Source organism: Zea mays, chromosome 3 (assembly GCF_902167145.1).
Source record: "Zea mays cultivar B73 chromosome 3, Zm-B73-REFERENCE-NAM-5.0, whole genome shotgun sequence".
NCBI lineage: Eukaryota > Viridiplantae > Streptophyta > Magnoliopsida > Poales > Poaceae > Zea > Zea mays.
This window is the reverse complement of record NC_050098.1, coordinates 141,129,982-141,141,661: the sequence shown is the minus strand read 5'-3', so window position 1 is coordinate 141,141,661 and position 11,680 is coordinate 141,129,982.

Here is an 11,680-nt window from a genome sequence, read left to right as displayed (position 1 = left end):
GAATTAGTTGTATTAGATGGATTATTTATTTTATTTTGCCCAAAACATATGAGTCATGGAATGTTGCATCATATTGAGCCTAAATATTCTTTGAATTCTTGCACATATTTGATTTGGTTTGAATTTGAATTGAAAACCCTAGAGAAAATAAATAAGAAAGGCAATAGAAATTATAGGAAAATAGAAAAGGCCAATTCAGCCCAGGTCGGCCCATTTAGCCGAGCCTGCGCGCGTGCGCCCGCGCGCCCACTATGTCTGACAGGTGGGTCCCGCCTGTCGGCGCCAACCAGCACGCTCACTCCTCTCCCTCTCTCTCTGCCCCGTGGGCCAGAGCTGTCGGCACCGTTCTTTTCCCCCCGTGCCCTCTCTCTCTCTCTCTGACCTGCCGTCCCCACCTGTCAGCACGTCTCTAACCTCTCGCCCACGATCTCCCCGTCGTGGACGCACCCACGACCGCGCGTTCTCCGGCCACATCCGAGCCCCCGCGCCCCTTTTGAGCCCCACGCCCTGCTTGCACACCTCCCCTCTCTCATTTGCGCCCTCTGCCCAGCTCCCTCGCCCTCTCTCTCGCTTTGCCCGCACGAACCGAGAGCTCCGCCACCGCCCGCTGACGCCCACCGCCTGTTCCATGGCCGCCGTTGCGCCCGTGCCTCGTCCAGTGCCACGGTGAGCTTCGCCTTACCGTCAGCTACTCGGGACACCCTTCAGTGTGCCCTCTCCCTCTCTGTCTCATCCGGTCCGCTCTCACCGGAGCGTTTTCATGCACAGCCATAGTCCGCCACCGTCGCCCTGTCGAACCCCTGCGCCTCCACCGTTGTTTTGCGACGCCAGCGCTTCTGCTCGAGGTGAGCAACCTGCCTGTGCCCTTAATTTGGTTATCCTTGCTCTATAGCATGCACAATTGCTCGTCGGAGCAATCCAGCGCCGCTGTGGTCTGCGCCCTCTGGTGCCCTTGCGCCAGCGTGTAGGCCATGGCCGAGTTCGCCAGACCTCCCTGATTGCGCCTAGGTTAGTCCCCGAGCCTCTAGTGCCCCGCCGTGGCCGGTCTGCTCGTCTCCGACGAACCCTCGCCGCGGGACCGAGCGGCACCACCGCACCCAAGTCAGCCCTGGTCGTTAGATCTCGGCCATCTGTTCGAGATCGGATGGTTTGGACTTAACCCGAGTAGATCTAAACCTAGCCCTTCAATCGGGATCTGAGCGCCCCTCTCTCTTCCCCCTCACCCGCGTCTCTGCCCCTAGGCCCGACCGGTCAGCCCACCCTGGCTCGCTGGCGTTCTTGCCCCACTTGTTAGCCACACCCGCGCGATCTAATCTGGGTCGTTGATCTCTGATCCGATGGATGAGGTTACCCCGTACCCCTTCGCGTGTGAGTTTTGCTTAAGAACCCCCCTAATTTTAGGAAATCAACCCGCTGTCCTCTATTTTAGCGCATATGTTCCTGGTTTCTTTAGAATAGCCCCCTGGACTTTTATTTAATCACAGATTTAGCCCTAATTACATATTTCAAACTTCAAAACTTGTTTATTTCATATCTTTTCATATGAACTCCAAATTTAGTGGTTCAAATTGCAAAATGTTCACAAGATTATTCTCTGTTCAAATAAAATATGCCCAACTGTAATCTGTATACTCTAATTTTTACACTTAGAATATAGAATTACAGTATATGTTGATTTATTTATTTAATGAAATAAATAAAAGGAGGATCCTATGAGTAAAGTATATTTAATCTTGTGAGATTAGTGTTATGCATTTCATGGATTCATTTTTGGTTTAACCTTTAGGCCTTAATGAGATAAATAGAATTAGGTATGTAATTATGGATAACATTTAAAGGATAATCAAATTCCCTAAATGAGAGTAATTCATCTTACAATTTAATCTTTTCTTGTTTAATTACTACTTAACCTTTTTGAGCTATGTTCCAAACACTTAGAGAGTAATCAATTCCCTAATTAGGTTTTGTCCATTTTATAACTTGATCTCATTCCCCTGTACTTAATACTATACCTTTTTGAGTTGTATGCCAATGTTTGTACATGTGTGATGTGATGTTCATTTTTACCTTCCAAATGTATTGAATGTATGCTCGCTTTACTTAGACAACGAGCAGCTCATGGTTCCTGAGTGTGTTGCCGAAGATCCCTTTGAGCAACAACCTGGTGAAGGCAAGTGTCCTCAGACCTATGATGTCCTACTTTACTTTATAATTCACTGTCCCGCATTACATTATTGAAACTTAAGGATTGACTAGTCTGTATTTACCCTACCCTTGTTTACCCTCTTGGGTTAATCATGGTTAGCTTATGCTATTGCTTTAACTTAATCAATGAACATGATGTGATCTTTTATGATATGATGATGTTATCCCGATAAGGTTCTTGTGATTACTTTAGGGGCCTCAGGTTGTTTCCTGAGTGCCTCTCCGTAAGGACATGTTTGGGGAGTGACAACCTGGGATAACAGTGCGACCATGAGAGTGGAATGGGACGCCCTTAGCAGATTAATTAGAGGAACCAGAGGAGTAGTTGGCTTTGCCGTAGGGCCGTCAATGGGGTCCGGGCACAGTACTTGCTCTACCGAGGCTGGTTGCAGAGGTTCTTTGATTTGGTTTTGTTAGTCACCCTTCCTCTGGGAGATGTACTGTGTTTATCAAACTGGAGAATACTAACGGATGGCTATGACCTCTGGGAAATCTTTGTAAAGGCTACGTAGTGAGACCCTGCTAAGTCACCTTGGTAGTGATCAATGGGGAGGCTAGAACCCCGGGCAGAATGGGAATCTCGGCTTGTGGGTAAAGTGTGCAACCTCTGCACAGTGTTAGAAACTGGTATATCATCCGTGCTCATGGTTACAAGCAGCCTTGGGATCCTCTTCGATTAGAAGAACTTTGGTTACTTTTATGATGATGATTAACAAAGGTGATTATAATTCTGATCTCTGGTATTTCCTCTTAGAGGGAGTACTCCTGGGTAATAACTGGGTTATTACTAAAATGTGGCTCTACTTATAGTAATAAAACTTGACCAACTAATAGCAACTGCTTAACCTTAACTCCACATACCACTAGTCCACTTTAGCCAAACGGGACATTTGCTGAGTACGTTGAAGTGTACTCACCCTTGCTTTACAAACCACCCCACCTCAGGTTGTCCCCACTATTCTCAGTGCTCAGAAGGTGAAGCTGGCAACATGGAGGACTTTGAGGAGTTCCAGGACTACGATGAGTTCTAGTTTATTTTAGTGGCAAACCCCCAGTCAGCTGCCTGTGTAGGCTTACCTTCTACGTTTCGTTTCTCCGCACTTTGATATTATTGTTGAACACTATGTTTATGTAATAGACTCTGTGGATGTCTCAGACATCTTGATGTAACTAAGTACCTTTCCGCCATTTAATTCAAGCATTGTGTGATGAAGTCCAATTATGTAATCGATGTGTACATGAGTTCTGATCCTGGCACGTACATGGTTCGCATTCGGTTTACCTTCCAAAAACCGGGTGTGACATAAGTGGTATCAAAGCCTTGCTAACTGTAGGACCGTTAACCTAGACTAGAATGGTCACCCTAAGGACTATAGACCCCTACTCTCACCTTGACCTTAGTGTCTTTTCAAAAGTTTGTCATCCTGATCAACTCTATGTTATTTACTTATCTCAAAAAGTTTCGTCTCACTTTTATTTCTGGTCTCATAGTTCTACTCTTACTCTTGTGCTTACGATGTCTTTTGTAGATGTCCCATATAAGGTGCACTGCACGTAAGTCTGTGATCCCCTTTTTTCCTTCTCGCCTGGCGGAGCGTCCACTACGCCGCACGGTGTCAGGTCAGTCCAGTCACCTGGAGAGACTGCATCTTCGCATGCACGAGGAACAGGAGCACCGATGCCAGGAGCAGGAGCAGGAGCAGGAGCAGGAGGACTCTTCCCCCTCACCTTAGTGGGAGGTGGAGTCTGAGAGGCTGCCTTCCCCTGCACCTTAGCAGAGATGCCCCCTGCACCACCTCAGGGCATCCCGGCTACTGGAGGAGACCCTGACGGAGACAGAGACGACGACGACGCCGGTGGCAGTTCGAGCCACGACACAGAGCGCTCGGAGGAGCCGGAGCAGGAGGGATGGATCGCTAGACCCATCACTCGTGATGCTACTCGCGGGTGTCACTTCCACGACGCTCTCGATACCCTGTTGCGTCGGGCCTTTGACCAACACACTTGGTCTATCGAGTACCGTTGTGTAGTCTACCAGCATCATCGCGGGTTATACCCAGACCAGTGGGAGGCTACTTGCTTGGTGTGTCGTCTGGATGATGATCTCCGAGGTGCAGAGGCCTTCTCAGAGCACTATTCTATCACTGAGAGGGACACTGCCGAGGCAGCCATACAGGATACAGCACGACGGGCACTTTCTCAGTATTGCTCGTTGTTCAGCGAGGTAGCTGACGGCCTTAACCTAAAGTACTACCCTCGCCATTCGACCGGTAGTGCCGGAGGTGTGATTGTCTCACCAGTAGGTGAGGGCAATCCCAGGCTAAACAATATGGTCAACCTGGCCGCCGTGCTCAACACAGAGCTGGACCACGCCCTTGACGAGTTGGGCAAGGTTCGGGCAGAGGTTGTGGAACTGCGTGCTGAATGTGCGGCACACCACTATCTTGATGGTGGTTCTCCTGCCCCTGTCGGGATTCAGCACCCTTACCGTTCACTGTCCCGTGGTCGCTTCGACTACGGTACCCCAGACTGCAGAACCCGGATAGATTTGGATCCCTAGATCGACAGAGTCGGAGTCTGTAATAATGCTTAGTTCATTTTCTTAGTCCAGTCAGTCTAGTTAGAGTTAGTTTGCTTATCTTGTGTTGGATGCTTGTTATGATGGTCATGTAATGAAGTTGGATCTTTGTAATGATTGTCACCAAGGTGTGGGTATCCCATGCAACTTGGTGTAGTTATTAATAAAGTCAGTTATTTAGTTGGGTAATCCATTTATTTCCACTTTTCTCTTTATCTGAGAAGCTGTCAGTGAAGATGGTCATTTGTTAAGTGCTGTGAAGATTTCCGTATATCTTTTCTTATGCTGAAAGACTGCAGAGTCAGATCTGATATGTGTATGGTTTCTACAGATGTCTTGGTGGGAGTCTTACCTCGCCACCCATGCCAACCCTGAAGCCATTACTTGGGAAGAATTTAGGGACAACTTCCGTCGCTACCATGTGCCCGAGGAACTGACGATAGTAAGGAAGGAGGAGTTTCTCGCCCTGAAGCAAGGTCCCCTGTCCGTCGGTGAGTACAAGGATAAGTTATTGCAGCTGTCCCGTTATGCCCCAGAAGACGTCAACACAGATGCTAAGAGGCAGTACCGCTTTCTGAGAGGATTGGTTGATCCCCTCCACTACCAGCTTATGAACCACACTTTCCCCACCTTCCAGCATTTGATAGACAGAGCAATCATGACTGAAAGGAAGCGTCGGGAGATGGAGGATAGGAAGCGCAAGATTGGTGGGCCTCAGGCCGGGACTAGCAGTCGTCCCCGCTACGCAGGCAACTCGCCCCAGCAATTCAAGCAAGGTCACCAGCACCAGCACCGGCACCAGCACCAGCATCAGTGTCAGCACCAACACCAGTACCAGAGGAAGTTTCCTCAGCAGCAGTAGCAGTACCGTCAGAACACTCATCCGGGAGAAAATCAGTACTAGCGTCAGAACAACCAGGCAACTCGTCTTCCTGCCCCAGCAACCAACCTGAATGGCCAAGCAGCCCTAGCACAAGTAGGAGGTCATGCATGCTTCTACTGTGGAGAACAAAATCACTGGGCAAAGAACTGTCCCAAGAAAGCAGCTCAGCAGTCGCCAGCAATCAATGTCCTAGCAAGACAAGGAGCACCACAGCAAGCACTAGGAATCCGTGGTCAAGCCTACAACCGTGGAAAGGTGAATCACCTGGAGGCTGAAGCAATCCAGGATGCTCAGGACGTGGCAGTAGGTATGTTTCCAGTCGAATCCTACCCAGTAAAAGTACTATTTGATACTGGTGCCACACATTCTTTTGTTTCTACATCTTGGGTAGAATCACATAACATCCCCATAGAACCAATGATTCCACCTTTAAGAGTTCATTCAGTTGGGGGAAAAGTTCAGTCCGATAGGATTTGTCCGAATCTAAGGATTGAAATAAGGGGGATAGACTTCCCCGCTAGCCTAGTAGTAATGGGAACTCAAGGGTTAGATGTCATCCTAGGGATGAATTGGCTACACAGAAATCAAGCCACTGTCAGTTGTGACAAGAGAACAATCAAATTGGTGTCCCCATCCGGAAAGGAAGTGGTAACCAAGTTGTACTTACCTAAACTAGAAGAAGAAGCCTGTCACCATTTATCAGTAGATGACAAAGAGTCCAATCCGATTGAGGCAATTAGGATTGTTTCAGAATTCCCCGATGTATTTCCTGAGGAGTTACCAGGCATGCCACCTGAAAGGAAAGTTGAGTTTTCCATAGAGCTTATCCCAGGCACCGCCCCTATTTCCAAGAGAGCCTATCGAGTGTCCGGACCAGAGTTGGTGGAACTCAAGAAGCAAATTGATGAGTTGCTGGAGAAAGGCTACATCAGACCCAATACTTCACCTTGGGCAGCCCCAGTATTATTTGTGGAGAAGAAGGATGGCACGAAGAGGATGTGCATTGATTACAGAGCCCTGAATGAAGTCACTGTCAAAAACAAGTAACCCCTGCCTCGAATTGAGGACCTATTTGATCAGTTGAGAGGAGCCAGTGTGTTCTCAAAGATAGATTTGAGGTCAGGTTACCATTAGCTCAGAATCCGACCCTCAGATATACCGAAGACATCATTCATCACTAAGTATGGACTATATGAGTTCATGGTTATGTCATTCGGATTGACGAACGCGCCAGCTTACTTCATGTACCTGATGAACAGTGTGTTCATGGACTACCTTGATAAATTCGTAGTGGTGTTTGTTGGGGGTATGCTTCGTCGCCGAAGATCCTGTAAAGAGAAACACCTTTGGTAGATCCTCTCAAAAGCAGTGCCGAAGCTGTAACCCATGAAGCTTCGGCATAGCCACATGTCTCAAGATGAAAGGAGTGAACCGACTTAAAGATGAAATGACCAATCAACCCGTGGTAGTTTGTATTATGATTGTAAGCATTTATAAAGGGCATGAATGTAATTTCTCACAGGCTGCGTCCTGTGCTTATAAATAGATGAACAGTACCCTCGTACTGTTAACAGAATCTTGTAATCGCTTGCACGTAACACTTGAATTATTTCCTTCTATCAAGTCGAAGGTATAGATGTAATTAAAGACTATGTTTTGATATTTAAGTTTATATGATAAAACATATGAATAAGTTTATGTATATGAACATATTAACCTTTGCGTTTCATGTCTTATATATCTTATCTTTCATTATTTCATAACCTTAGTCATGAATGTATGACCTTCATGACCTTCGTTCAAGACCTTCGTCCGAAGACCATTATACCCTTGGGGAGATAATGCTTCGATGGACGAATGACTTTAACATTTAACATTTTATGTTGCCTTGTTCTTAATTCATAGCATTTGAGAACAAGTCCCCAACATTGGCGCCCACCTCCGGTGAACTCACTTCCACTTTTTGAGCTGATGGCTTCGTTCAACAACCAAACTGAAGCTGCTTTGGCTACGAAGCTGGTGCTCCCGATAACAGGCGGTTCATGCTCAGAGCCAACCAACAAGAAACTGAAGAAGGAGGCCCAGAGAAGGGTGCAGAATGTTGGGGTGCAGGGACCCTTCATCAAGTCAAAATGGTCCCACGTCCCAATCACCTTCTCCAAGGAGGAACTTCAGCTTAAGGATTACCCTCACAATGATGCTATGGTTATATCTTGTGTTATCAAGGGATTTCTGGTCCACAATGTTCTGGTTGATACAGGCAGTGCAGTGGATATTATATTTGCCAAAGCCTTCAGACAGATGCAAGAGCTAGAGGACAAGATTCATGATGCTACACACCCTCTTTGTGGCTTCGGAGGAAGGCAAATTGTAGCACTTGGCAAGATCACAATGCCAGTGACCTTCGGATTTGTCCACAACACAAGGACTGAACAGGTTGTTTTTGATATTGTTGACATGGAATACCCCTACTGTTGGGACCATGCTTCGTCGCCGAAGGTCCTGCAGGAAGAAACAGCTTTGGCTGAAGCTGTCCGCATGTGATGACCGAAGGTTTCTCTTCATGAAGTTTCGGAATTACAAACCGACTTAAGAGTAGAATGACCTTTCAGTCCATAAATGTTTGAGTCGTTGTTGTAAACTTTTATGAGGGGCATAATTGTAATTCCTCACAGGCTGTGTCCCGTGCCTATAAATAGTGAACAATATTCCTTTACTGTTCACGCATTCCTGTAATTGCAATCACGTCAATCGGGAATTAATCTTTGTCAAGGCAGAGGTATAAATGTATTTAGTATTTGGATACATTAAATGGAGATAATATAAAAGTGATGTTGTTCATTTATAATTTATTTGTCTATAATGCTTCGTATTTCGTATTATTTTATATAATCTATTAGAGTTCAATTACGAAGATTTAACCTTCGTAATTGTATCGTCTTTAACCTTCGTCCGAAGTTCATTAATCCTTAAAGGGATAATGCTTCATTGGACGAAGGGCATTAACATTTAACATTTTATGTTGCCTTGTTCTTAATTCATAGCATTTGAGAACGAGTCCCCAACATTGGCGCCCACCTCCGGTGAACTCACTTCCACTTTTCTGAGCTAATGGCTTCCTTCAATATTCAAGCTGGAGCTGCATCGGTTCCAAAGCTGGTACTTCAGATAACGGGCGGTTCATGTTCAGAACCAGCCAACAAGAAACAGAAGAAGGAAGCACAGAGAAGGGTACAACATGTCGGGGTGCAAGGACCCTTCGTCAAGTCAAGATGGTCTCACATTCCTATTACCTTTTCCCAAGAGGACCTTCAACTCAAGGATTACCCACACAATGATGCTATGGTGATCTCTTGTGTTATCAAAGGATTTCTGGTCCACAATGTTTTGGTTGATACAGGCAGTGCAGCTGATATCATATTTGCTAAGGCCTTCAAACAGATGCAAGAGCCCGAAGATAAAATTCTTGATGCCACACATCCCCTCTGCGGCTTCGGAGGAAGGCAAATTGTAGCACTTGGCAAAATCTCAATGTCAGTGGCCTTCGGATTCATCAACAACACAAGGACTGAGCAAGTTATGTTTGATATTGTTGACATGGAGTACCCTTACAATGCAATCATTGGTCGTGGTACTCTTAATGCCTTCGAAGCAATTCTGCATCCAGCTTATCTTTGCATGAAGATACCTTCGGACCAAGGGCCCATTGCTATTCATGGAAGTCAAGAAGCTGCCAGAAGGGCCGAAGGAAATTGGACAGACTCAAAAGCAATCCATAATATAGATGGAACTGAAGCTTGTGAGGAGTACAAGTTCAGAAGGGAAAAAGCTGCTTCGGCTGACCAGCCAAAACCCATGCTCTTGTGTGAGGACATAGCAGACCAGAAGGTGCTTTTGGGATCTCAATTGTCCGAAGAGCAGGAGAAAACCTTGATAAGGTTTTTGTTCAACAATAAAGATGTTTTTGCTTGGTCAGCTAATGATCTTTGCGGAGTTAACAGGGATGTTATTGAGCACTCGCTCAATGTTGATCCATCCTTCAGACCCAGGAAGCAGAGGCTTCAGAAGATGTCTGATGATAAGGCCGAAGGTGCTCGGAATGAAGTGAAATGACTCCTTAGTGCCGGAGTTATTAGAGAGGTAAAATACCCAGAATGGTTGGCTAACACTGTTATGGTGAAGAAGGCCAATGGTAAATGGAGAATGTGCATCGATTTTACTGATCTCAATAAGGCCTGTCCGAAGAATGAGTTCCCATTGCCAAGGATAGATTCTCTAGTCGATGCAGCAGCTTCATCAGAACTTATGAGTTTGCTGGATTGCTATTCAGGCTATCATCAAATCTGGATGAAGAAGGAGGATGAACCAAAAACCAGCTTCATAACCCCTAGTGGGACATACTGTTACCTTCGGATGCCTGAAGGGCTTAAGAATGCTGGAGGAAGCTTCAGCAGAATGATAGCAAAGGTTCTCCATTCTCAGATAGGCAGGAATGTACTAACTTATGTTGATGATATCATTGTAAAGAGCACGAAGCAGGATAACCACATCGCTGATTTACAAGAGACCTTTGCTAATTTTAGACAGGCTGGTCTAAAGCTGAATCCAGAAAAATGTGTCTTCGGAGTAAAGAAGGGGAAATTTCTTGGTTGCTTAGTTTCAACAAAGGGAATTGAGGCCAACCCAAGTAAAATCGAAGCTATACTCCGAATGGAGCCACCAAGTACAAAAAAGGGGGCTCAAAGATTGACAGGAAGGCTAGCATCTCTCAATAGATTCATATCCAGATCAGCAGAAAGAAACTTACCATTCTTCGAAGTGCTGAAGTCAGCCGAAGTCTTTCAATAGGGACCAATCCAGCAGAAGGCCTTTGAAGAACTGAAACAGTATTTGATAGATTTGACAACACTAACTCCACCTGCGCCAGGGGCTCCGTTGTTATTATATGTGGCAGCTTCGCACTCAGCGGTAAGTGCAGCACTTGTTCAGGAGAAGCTTGAAGGCCAAGTTAAGAGGCAGGCCCCAATATATTTTGTTTCTAAAGTTCTTAGTTTGTCAAAGAAAAATTATACAGAGTTGGAGAAGGTACTGTATGCTGTCTTGATGGCCTCCAGGAAGCTTCGACACTATTTTCAAGCTTACAACATAATTGTTCCTTCTTCACAACCTCTGAAGGATATTATGAGGAACCGAGAAGCTACTGGAAGGATTGGAAAATGGGCTGCAGAGCTCAATGAATTTTGTATTGAATATGTTCATAGATCTTCGATTCAGTCCCAGGCGTTAGCAGACTTCATTGCTGACTGGACGCCAGGGGCTCAGGAGGAAGAAACAAATAAAGATGTCGAAGCATGGACAGTGTTTTGCGATGGGTCTTGAGGAACCTTCGGAGCGGGAGCGGCTGCTGTGTTGGTTTCACCTTCCAAAGTTAAAACTTGTTATGTGGCAAAACATGATTTTAGTTGCACAAATAACATCGCCGAGTATGAAGCTCTGCTTTTGGGTCTTCGGAAATTAAAAGCAATGGGAATCAGAAGAGCCATCCTTAAAACTGATTCCCAAGTTATTTCTGGTCATATTGACAAAAGTTACAAAGCAAGAGACCCGAAGCTTGAAAAGTATCTAGATACAGTCCGAAGGATTGAGGCTTCCTTCGAAGGTTTCTCTGTCAAAAATATTCCTCGAGGAGAAAATGAATACGCTGATCTATTGGCTAAGTCAGCAGCCCAGGGGCTGCCTGTACCTTCGGAAGTATTTTTTGAAACAATAAAAGCACATTCGGTCGAGCTTCTTGAAAGAGCAATCCTTAACATATCCCCTGTTTATAGTGAAGATTGGAGAACTGAGATCATCTCTTTCCTTCAGGGTAATTTCCTTTCAGACGACGAAGCTTATAACAGGAGAATAGAAGCAAGAGCTCGACCATATGTTATAATAGAAGGGGAGTTATACAAGCGCGGGGTCTGTTCCCCATTACTCAAGTGCTTATCCAGATCCGAAGGTATAGAGTTAAT